The sequence below is a fragment of the Lactuca virosa genome, chromosome 6 (assembly GCF_052849685.1).
Source record: "Lactuca virosa cultivar CGN04683 chromosome 6, Lactuca_virosa_CGN04683_v6, whole genome shotgun sequence".
Taxonomy (NCBI): domain Eukaryota; kingdom Viridiplantae; phylum Streptophyta; class Magnoliopsida; order Asterales; family Asteraceae; genus Lactuca; species Lactuca virosa.
The window spans coordinates 203,592,895-203,604,670 of NC_136431.1; positions in this window are offsets into that span (position 1 = coordinate 203,592,895).

An 11,776-nucleotide genomic window follows, 5' to 3' on the forward strand; every position below is an offset into this window, starting at 1 on the left:
GGCCACCACATTAGCCTTTCATGTGGTCCGTGTAAATGGTACAGCGGACACCATAGAGATAATGGTGCCAAATCTTGAGGGAGAATACCACCACCCCCAGCTCCAAATCATGGGTGGGATACCTCGACCCGTGAGGCTTCAGCTGTCTTGACGCTTATGCGATCACATGCCCTTTCCGCATCAACACAACACCCAATCCTGATATCGAGGCATCACAATAAACCACGAAGTCCTCCACCCCCTTCGGGAGGGCCACCATTGGAGCCTCATGATGGTTTTGTACATAGTAAACAATCCTATGTGTGCTTGCAACCCTAGATTTTAGGATCTATGTTTTCACTATTAGACATACAAGCATTAAACACAAGAACTAGAAACCCTAGGAGGCACATGTAATTTTCGAAATTAACATATAATTAGGGTTAGGATACATACCTTGATTGTTATATTGTAATAACAATCAAATACTTGAAGATCTTGAACTTTGGTAGCAAGCGTCACAAGTGTCGCGCCTCTAATGGCTCACAAACAAACCTAGCAACCAAGGAATACTTTAAAGGGAGAGAAGTAGAGTAGAACTTCGGCCCTTAGGTTCTTTTTGGAGTGCCTAGGCTGAAATTTAACCCTAAGAGGGTTTATATAGGTGCTAGGAAGGTATTGGATTAGGCATGTGTATCCAAGATAACCCTGGTCCCTTAACTTCCTCCCTAAGGCATCCAAGGCACCCTTAGAGCCCAAGGAAACCCTAGGAACACCCTTGAATTCGTTCCCCCTTTAGGGAGGTTCTAGAATGCTCAATGCTCAACTATTGAACATTGTCACCTTTAGTCCCTGCACTTTTAATTAATTCCTTTAATCTCAAAATTAATTCCAAATTAATTTCTGATTAAATATTAATAAAACAATATGATTTCTAATTAATATATTATATCCATAATACATTAATAAATCATTTATCTTGATTTCAAATTAATTTATTAAACAAGTAATAAATTAATAAGTCATTCTTCTCTCTCTAACAATTATCCTATTCAATTTCTAGGTTTGAAGGCAACCCAAAAAGGACATTGCTACTATCAATTCAAGTACATACCAATTATAGTTATAGGCTTAGACACCTAATCCAATAGTCTCCCACTTGGATAAGTCTAATAACTATAGTTGCAAGTATAACTTCGAAAATTGACTAGCAAATTTTAGCTACCAAAAGTCGTTGTCGACCTCTAACCTAGTCAGTGACTTGTCCTTTGATAAGTGATCAAATATCCCATCGTTCTACAAGATATCGTATGGACACTAGACATGGATTATAATCAATCTCTGTCCAAGAGTTGTTCTGATTCATGACGACTGACTCAGACTACAATTGTACACATCAACTTAGTCCAGGCTTGGACAAGCGCTTAAGATGTCATCACTAAATCATCGAGGGGCCCACAAATATGGCTTTTATCCCATTTAGGGTAAAAGGAACGGATAAAATTTAACTCATATGCTTGTACTATTTACTCATCAAATCACACACAACAATATGTAAATAACATCAAGTTACTAATGCGTTTACGTATTATCAATGCACAACCGACTCGTAAACAACAATTAATATGTCTCCGTTTCAAGAATATAAGATATTATCGTCTCAAAATTACTCGTGATAAAATCCATGAAGTAATTCACTGAGCGTGGGTTGATCCAATACTCAAATTCCTATTTCAGGAGTACTCATGAACACTGCAGCAAACTTGTGCCATGTCTAAGCTCTTAGACAATCTACAGTCGGATTCATGACAGTCTTAATTCACTACTTACTTCCAAAAGTATGATCGACTGTGGATGTTTGAATAACCTAGTTATTCGGGAAGTAAAATATGCGAAGTGAAACACAAGAATAATCTAATTAACTATGGTCTCAAAACTTTTGAATATAAATAAAACACTTATTATTTAATCACCATATTAATTAGACTTTATTCATTATATAATGTTTCGAGTAATCAAATTAATACTTGAATTAAAACAATAGTCATGCCATGCTCCAAGCACGTACACTATGTTTATCTATGGTCCTTTCTTTGTGAAACAGATTAATTGAACACAATTCCAATGATGCTCATTTCACAATTCCAAATCCTTATCACAAGTGTAAGAATACCAAATTCTTACCACTACTAGAATCCGTTAGAGTCTAAACTTACATGCAATGATCCTATTGTAATGTCAAGGCACCAAATTCACAGAGACTTTGCCAATGATACTACCAAACATTCCATTGGATATTGGTTACAAAACAATTCCATGGAAATGAAGTCTCACATTCAAAGAGCATTCCTTGAACATCCTTCTTGCATTAAAGTTTCTAACTCACACATAGATCTCAATATCCAACTCCTATTATGGAAACATTTCCATATTGCCATATGACTATCAATTTTGAACAAGAGTTACCTCTATTCAGAATATGTCAATATGGTCCGTCCAAATTAATACTATACTTCCAACTGTCCACAAGCAACCAATCTTTGGTAAACTTCAGATTGTCCTTGATAGTTGTTTAACAACTTTAGTCATATCTGGTTCCAGTCTTTTTCCCTCTTAATGCCATAGGCATTTGGAAAATCAGAACGAGTGGATATTATAGCATATGCAATCGATCCTATATCCAAAGCATATGGGATCCGATACATAATGTTTTACATAAAGACATGATACTTGATCAGTCTCTTGCTACAATATTTCCATATATTGAATTTCCTATGTTGAATCATTTCAACATGATATTCATATATGTCCATGACTAAGTTTGATTAAAATTTCAATCTAAACTTTTAGATTTGAAATGAAGTATTAATGCCCTCTCCCTTAAGCCTTACTATAACTTTGTTTCCAAATTCTACAACTTTGCAAATTTAGAACTTTGTTTCCTATAACTAGCATTGCTAACTTGCAACGACTTACATAATAATCATGCTCCCACTAGCATAACAATTATGTTCTTACCAGCATAACAGTTATGCTTCCACTAGCTTTGACATGTACCCAGAAATCAGCTGGACTTCTAGAAATCATACCTATTGACTTTCTTACCAAAGTTCAGATTTCTGATACGCGGTACTTCGATAAGTCTTTATCTAGACTTCTCAAGCTCATACACCTTTCATTAGACAGCCTATGTGTGTGTCTAAACCCTTTCAGAACTTATGAAAATAAGTCCCGAATGTTCAAACTATTTTCCATTTCTCACAATTCGAACTATGAAAAGGGATGTCGTAATCATACTCAAATTTGAGAATGCAATTACCACAACTGCTTACTCTAATCCTTTAAAATCTACTCGTGAAAGTGTTTCTTCATAATCATTTTCATAAAGTAGAGAGAAAACTCTTACCACTTATATTTTATGGTGTATGTGTTCCTATCCAAGTTAATTTTGTCATTTCAAACTACCATCATAAGACAGGGTTTATGACAAATTCAAACTCATATGGACTGAACTTGCTTAATCTTAATTTATTGCCATCCGGTAGCACAAGGGCCTACTAGCGCTTCCAAGTTATTGAGCAGCTCACCCATACAGATCAATGCACTTTCATTGATCAAGGTGCTTTGCCTTATGCAATCAAATGAAAAACCATAGAACTCATAAGCATTGCCAACTCAACTGGAATGGGCACAAAAACAAGAATGTTACAACACGATAGGTTATCAACCTTAGGTCGTGTGCTAGTGATTAATAAAAGGTTTATTCTCGATAGTCTCCTAAAAAATTTTCAATATCAACAAGACTCCCACTGACCTCTTGACATATAAGATTCTCTGTCAAAGAACATTCATCGACAAACAAATATTCAAGAGTTAGTGTGAGTTCTTATCAAGAAAACACTTCATATAATTGGTCTTAGTAGGTCTTTGTTCAAACCAAAACATCACAACTACCAATTTCAAATGTGCAAGAGTAAGAAACATTTCTACTCCACATTTCATGAGGTGTTGTAAACCTACTTATAACATGTCACTCAAGGTACAACTTGGAGTAACTAGAGTATGACACGAAAGCTTGATTTTGCAACGAAGTATGACTCATCTTCTTGATTTTAACCATTTCAACAATACTTGATTCCTCTTCTTAGTCATATAAATGCACTAAGGTATCCTTAGAGGATCAATTGTGACATGGTTCCATAATCATTAGGATGATCATAAAACATGATACTAAAGTACTCTCCTTTCCTTTAAGATTGGAGAAACTTTTATCTTACTGCCCAATGGATTCTTCTTATTCGTTCCGCTATACTTTGAAACTTTTTAATGTATCAGAATTGCACTTAATCTTGTAAGCATAACCATTTTTACCGAATCAATAGTAAATCATGACGAATAGACTTTATCGTCCTTTGTGGTGGATCTGACCAGTTCACATCAATGTGTACTAGATTCATTAATCCTTCACTTGACTCACATATACACATGAGCAAGGAATTTAGTCTTAATTTTCCAAAGATCAAGATTCTCATACATCACATAATTCAAATCGTATGATTCCAAGTTTATGTCCAATTGAAACTAGGGTGATGAGAATCCTTCCTCACTTGGTAAATTATAACACTACCACAATCGATATAAGTAAGAATCAAATCCATTTTCAACATTTCTAATAATAGAAATATATAAACCAATTTTCATAATTGCCATTGCAAGTAATCAGAAAGCATATAAAACCAAAATTCACTTTATTGATAATGTGCGGAAAACTTGTCCTTACAATGCAAATACACATGAAAACTATGTTTCTAAATATTCCTATCAATCTATCATAACTCCTAAGCAGCAACTCAAAATTATGATCATCGAACCATGCGACCGCAATCCATTTCTTCAGATCAGAATCAGCCTTTACTTCCTCTTAAGCTTCCTTCATTTTCTTTGATCCTACAAAACATCAAAATGTGATTACCACATCATGTAATAAGAATCTATAAATAGGACCTTAACAGAGTTAGATAGTGGATGTACCTGAAGTAGAGTCATATAATTTGACTTTACCATCTCTAAGATCTCTCAGGTAGTCCGGGCAGCTTCGCTTCCAATGCCCCTTCAATTGACAATAGAAACAAGTGGACTCTTTAGCATTGGCACATGGAACTATCTCAGAACTGGCCTTTCTATTATGGTCAAACCTTTTAATCTTGGGCGATTTCTCTCCCTTAGGAGGGGAAACCATTTCTGAACTATCACCGTTGCCATCACCAATGTCCATGGAACTTTGGGAAACTGATACTCCAAACAAATTTTCTTGACCAGTGCGCCAAAGCATTGTTGCTTCAGCAACAATTAGCAAATATGCCAGATCAATTAGGGCCACATCGTTTTCAGTCATAGAGTAGTCCTTAACAAACTGACTATACGACTTAGGAAGCGAGTGAAGAACCAAGTCAACAGCTAGCTCCCTTGGGAAAATGACACCCAGCATTCCCAATCAGTCAATGTGCGACTTCATGTTTAGAACATGTGCACACATAGAATTTCCATCTAGGTATTGGTATGCCGATAGGGCTTGAGTGATCTTGAAGCAGCCATAATCACCACCACTACCGCTCCTACACGCACCCTCGTGTGTCCTGTCGCACTTGCCACAGCGGTTACGATCCTGATGACCTCTCGATCTAGAATCTGATACCTTGGGCCTCTTGCCCGACCATGCTGGTGTCTGAACCTCATATGGTTTCCTCTTCCTTTCTTGCCTCTAAGTCAATCTCCCTCTCCCTGGCTCGAGCGATCATATCCTCCAGCGTCTTGCAGCTGGAGCGGCTCACAAACTGTCTAATGTCGCTCCTCATCATTTCGTGGTACCAAGCCTCCTTCATCTCCTCGTCTTCCACATACTACGGAACAATAAGGGCTCTCTCTCTAACTTGGCGGTGATCTCCGCCACTGTCTCTGTAGTCTGCTGGAGGTCCTGGAACTCTCGCGCTAACTCCTGCACCTCAATAACTGGTGCAAACTCGGCCCTGAATCTAGACGAGAAGTCACTCCATGTCATCGCGTCCAACACGACATCATCTCCAGTGGCATGTCCAACCTCCTCCCACCAATCACGTGCTCTGTCCTTCAGAAGACAGGAGGCGAGTCAGACCTTGTCCCCCTCGGGACACCAGCTAGTACGAAAAGTGTTTGCGACATCCGCCAACCACCGAGTGCTAGCAATGGGGTCCTTAGCCCCATGATAGTCTGGAGCTTCACAGGCTCTGAACTCCCTGAATGTCAATGTGCCCCCCCCCCCATCATGGCCTCCATCTCAGTGCGGAACGCACCCAACCTCTCGTCCAAAATCTCCATAATGCCCCCTTGACCGTACCAAAGATCACAGGAGACTGGTCTAAAATACTGTGCGTAATCTCAGCTGAAATAAACTCTCTCATCTGCTCATCCAGCTGCCCGGCTCCAAAGCCCGAGCCTGATCCCTCTCCGACACCTGAACTGCTAATTGGTCTTGTACGTAGCGTCACCATGCTGCATCATATCATAATAACCATCAAAATACTCATCATATATCGAGGGATCACACACACACACTACAAGTTCCTCGATTTTATCTCAGTCCTCCTTGATTCGAGTACGGATCCTATGCTTTCAGTAGTACGGGCCCATACTACCTTCCACATCTTGATGGGTTTGAGCCATAAGAACTTTCCTATGTGCACATGCAAACCCTAATTGCTTGGATCTAGGTTTCTCTAATTGAACATGCATTGAATCCAAGACTTGCAATACTAGATCTAATGTAATATATTGAATCTAATCATATGAAATCAGATCTGAAAGAATACCTTGAATTACTTGCTTGATACTTCTTCTTCTTGGAGCTTAGAGTCACAATTGTCACTCCTCTAATGGCTTACAAACACCAAATAGCAAGAAGATGATCTTGAGAGAGAGGGAGGAGGGATAGAAATCGGCCCTAGGGTTCCTTGGCTTGCAAGAGTGCCGATTTCTCCATCCCAAGGGTCCTATTTATACTATGAGCTATTAGGGTTTCTCCTTTAACCCTAATTGAATGACTTAGGCCCTAAGCAATCCAAGATCCTTCTAGATACAAGGCTTGGACGAAATTAAGGTTCCCAAGTCCCTAAATTTCGTTCACCCTAATATCCATAAGGATACATAGCCCAAAATACAACTATCACACATTTGACAGTTTATGCCCCTTTATTCAATTAACCTCTTTAAGTCACCAAATTAATTCTCAATTAATATATGACTTATATTAATCAAATAATATTATTATTTCCTCAATATATTATTCTCATAATATATTAATAATATTTCTTCTCTCTTAACAAATCATCCTGTCAAGTTGCTATGGTGAAGGCAACCCAAAAGGACCATGCATAACCGGGTCAAGTACTTACCAAATATAGTTACAGCCTTAGACACTAATCCAACAGTCTCCCACTTGGATAAGTCTAGTAACTATATATGCAAATATAATCCGATTAGCAATCGTAGCTCTCAAAGACGCTGTCAACTCTGATCTTATCAGTATCCTGTCCTTTAGATAAGGGATCATATAATCCTCTGTTCTAGATATCGTGCGGACAATTACATGGAACATGGTCATACTTATTGTCCTGCAATTTGTTTCTCGATCTCAGATTCATTTGACATAGAACTTAATCGAACACATCAATTTAGTTATGACCGGGCCCGGCACATAAGTCAAATCAAATCATCGAGGGGCCCTGATATTGCTTTTACCCTCTTAGGATAAAAGGAACAGATAAACTTCGACTTATATGCATTTATTATCCACTAATCAAATTACACACAACAATACGTTTTATAACATCAAGTTACTGATGCGTTTGCGTATTATCAATGCATAACCAATTAACAAACAACAAACCATATATCTAGGTTTTAAGACTATATGATATTACCATCTTGTGATCACTCGTGATAAATTCCATGAAGTGATTCCAACAAGTGCGGGTTTATTCCAATGCTCAAATCAAGTTCATAAGCACTTATGAACGTTGTAGCAAACCTTTGCTATGTCTAATACACTTTAGACAATCTACACACCAATTCATGACAGTCTTCATTCATATCTACTTCCAACATATGAACGACTGTGGACTATTCGAATAATTCGATTATTATCAAATAATTAATTACTCAGGAAGTCAAAACATGCAAAATGAAACAATAGTTAAACAATTAACATAAGACAGTAGCTTTACTTATAAATAATACTCCATTATTTAATCATCAAATGTCAATTACATTTATCTATTACATGTTTCCAAACTATCTAATCTAAACTAATATCGTCCTTTAGCCCAATGCTCCTAGCGTGCTGCAAATGCTTAACCCTGCTAAGTCCCTTCGTAAGCGGATCTGCTGGGTTATCCTCTGATAATACCCTCTTTACCACGAGGTGTCCTTCTTCTACTCGATGTCTAATAAAATGATATTTTCTGTCGATATGTCGAGATCTACCATGATCCCTCGGTTCCTTGGTCAAGGCAACCGCTCCTTCATTATCACAGAAAATTTCCATAGGCTCCTTTATGGTAGGCACAACTCCAAGATCACCAATGAAGTTCTTCAACCACATAGCCTCCTTTGACGCTTCGCTCGTTGCAATGTACTCTGATTCGCACGTTGAATCAGCTACTGTTTCTTGCTTGGAACTTTTCCAAGTCACCGCTCCCCTATTAACGGTAAAGACCCAGCCCGACTGCGAACGGTAGTTGTCCCTGTCGGTCTGAAAGCTGGCGTCACTATACCCTCGTACCTTTAAGTCATCACTCCCTCCGAGGACTAAAAACCATTCCTTGGTCCTCCGAAGGTACTTAAGTATATTCTTGACTGCAATCCAATGAGCTCTACCTGGGTTCCCCTGATATCTACTGACCATGCTTAAAGCAAAGGCCACATCAGGGCGAGTACAAGTCATAGCGTACATGATTGAGCCAACTGCGGAAGCATAGGGTATTCGGCTCATCTCAGCTATCTCGGCTTCTATACTCGGGCTTTGAGTCTTACTCAATTTGGCATTACTCTGTATCGGTAGTTCTCCCTTTTTCGAGTTTTCCATACTAAAACGTTTTAGTTCCTTATCCAAGTAAGTATTCTGACTAAGTCCTATTAGTCTCTTACTTCGTTCTCTCACTATCCTTATTCCTAAAATATAGGAAGCCTCTCCGAGGTCCTTCATAGCGAAACACTTCCCGAGCCAGGACTTAACCTCCTGCAGAGTCGGTACGTTGTTTCCTATGAGCAGTATGTCATCGACATACAAAACGAGAAAGCTAACTATACTCCCACTGGCCTTGACATATACACATGATTCATCTTCACTTCGTACAAATCCAAACTCTTTGACTCTCTCATCGAAGCAAAGATTCCATCTGCGAGACGCTTGCTTAAGCCCATAAATGGACTTCTCAAGCTTACACACTCTATTGGGATGCTTTGGATCGACAAAACCCTCTGGCTGAGCCATGTAAACATCCTCAGCCAACTTCCCATTAAGGAAAGCGGTTTTTACATCTATTTGCCATATTTCATAGTCATGAAATGCAGCAATGGCTAGCATCACCCTAATAGACTTTATCTTCGCAACTGGTGAGAAGGTTTCGTCGTAGTCAACTCCAGGAGTCTGAGTGAAACCCTTCGCAACCAATCGCGCCTTATAAGTGTGCACGTTCCCATCCACGTCGGTCTTCTTCTTGAAGATCCACTTGCACCCGACCGTCTTACGACCTGGTGCATTGTCAACCAAATTCCAAACTTGGTTGTCATACATGGACTGAATCTCGCTGTCCATCGCCTCTTTCCATTTTACAGACTCTGGGCCTGCCATGGCTTCCTTATAGCTATTAGGTTCATCTAGATTTATTAGTGTACCATCACTAATATACGTGTCCCCTTCGGTAGTAATATGAAAACCATAAAACTGGGGTTGAACTCTAACTCTTTCGGAACGTCTAAGAGGTAAGGACTCGTCAATTGGTTCAACTGGAGTTTCCTCCTCGGGTTGAGCGCCAGTGTTAGAGGTTCCTTCATCGCTAGATTCTTGAATTTCTTCAAGATCGACTTGCCTCCCACTATCTCCTTGGCTTATGAGTTCCCGCTCTCGGAAAACCCCTCTCCTTGCAACGAAGACAACATTGTCACTCGGCCTATAGAAGAGATATCCAAAGGATTTCTGTGGGTAGCCGATGAATATACATCGCTCACTACGAGGTTCGAGCTTGTCGTGAGTTTCTCGTCTTACGAAAACTTCACAGCCCCAAACCTTAATATGTGCCAACGAGGGAGCTTTCCCTGTCCACATCTCGTGAGGTGTTTTGGCAACCTTCTTTGTGGGTACTAAATTAAGGATATGGGCGGCAGTCTCTAAGGCATACCCCCAGAATGAGATAGGTAGTGAAGCACGACTCATCATGGAACGAACCATGTCTAGCAAGGTTCGATTACGCCTCTCAGCTACACCATTCAATTGTGGTGTCCTAGGTGGCGTCAATTGTGAAACTATTCCACATTCCTTGAGGTAGTCGTGGAATTCAAGACTTAGGTACTCTCCACCTCGATCAGATCGAAGCATCTTGATTTTCCTGCCCAATTGATTCTCCACTTCTTGTTTAAACTCTTTGAACTTTTCACAAGTTTCTGACTTGTGCTTGATTAAGTAGATATACCCATATCTGCTATAATCATCTGTGAAAGTCACATAGAAGCGATTTGCATCCCTTGTGGTGGATCTAAAGGGTCCACATACATCTGTATGTATGAGATCCAATAAACCCTCACCCCTCGCACAAGTGCCAGTGAAGGGTGACTTGGTCATCTTTCCAAGTAAACAAGATTCGCACGTGTCATCTTCCCTAAGGTCGAACGACTCCAACACTCCATCCTTTTGGAGTTTGGCTATGCGCTTCTTGTTGACATGTCCAAGACGACAATGCCACAAGGATGCTTTATCCATACCATTGGAAGAATCCATACACAACACATCATTTCCTAGGTTATCTACAACCATAACAGTTTCATAAATTCCATTACAAGGCATTGCTTCAAAATATAAAACACCATTTAGATAAGCATAAATCGAACCATTCTCATTATTAAACGAATATCTAAATCCTTGTCTAAATAAACCATGAAAAGAAATGATGTTTCTTGCCATATCTGGCGAGTAGCAACAATTATTTAAATCTAAATTCAAACCATTCCTAAGCTCTAAAGAATACACTCCAATCTTGGTGACAGGCGACGTTCTTCTGTTTCCCATGATCAGATTTATTCTTCCAAGCTCCACATCCCTATTTCTTCCTAGTCCCTGCAAATCAGAACAAATGTGGTAACCACACCCTGTATCAAGAACCCAAGAAATAGCATGAGATGAATCATTAGATTTAATTGTGTAAATACCTGCGAAAGATGGCTTGATCTTCCCATCCTTGATGGCTTACAGATATTCCAGGCAGCTTCTCTTCCAATGCCCTATTTTGTGGCAATGGTGGCACTCTGCCTCCTTTGGGTTTGGGTTGGGCTTAGCAGGATCAACCTTGGTCCCACTAGAAGAGGAACCATTTTGGGACTTTCCTTTGTGGTGGTTCTTTGAAAAAACCTTCCTCTTCTTGCCCCTTCCCTGTCCAATAGCCAAAACAGGAGCAACGGGTGGATTGGGAGTTGGTGCAACAGACTTGTCCTTGAGGTTGCTCTCAGCAGTCCTCAGGAGCCCTTGGAGTTTGCTTAGGGTGACCTCTTC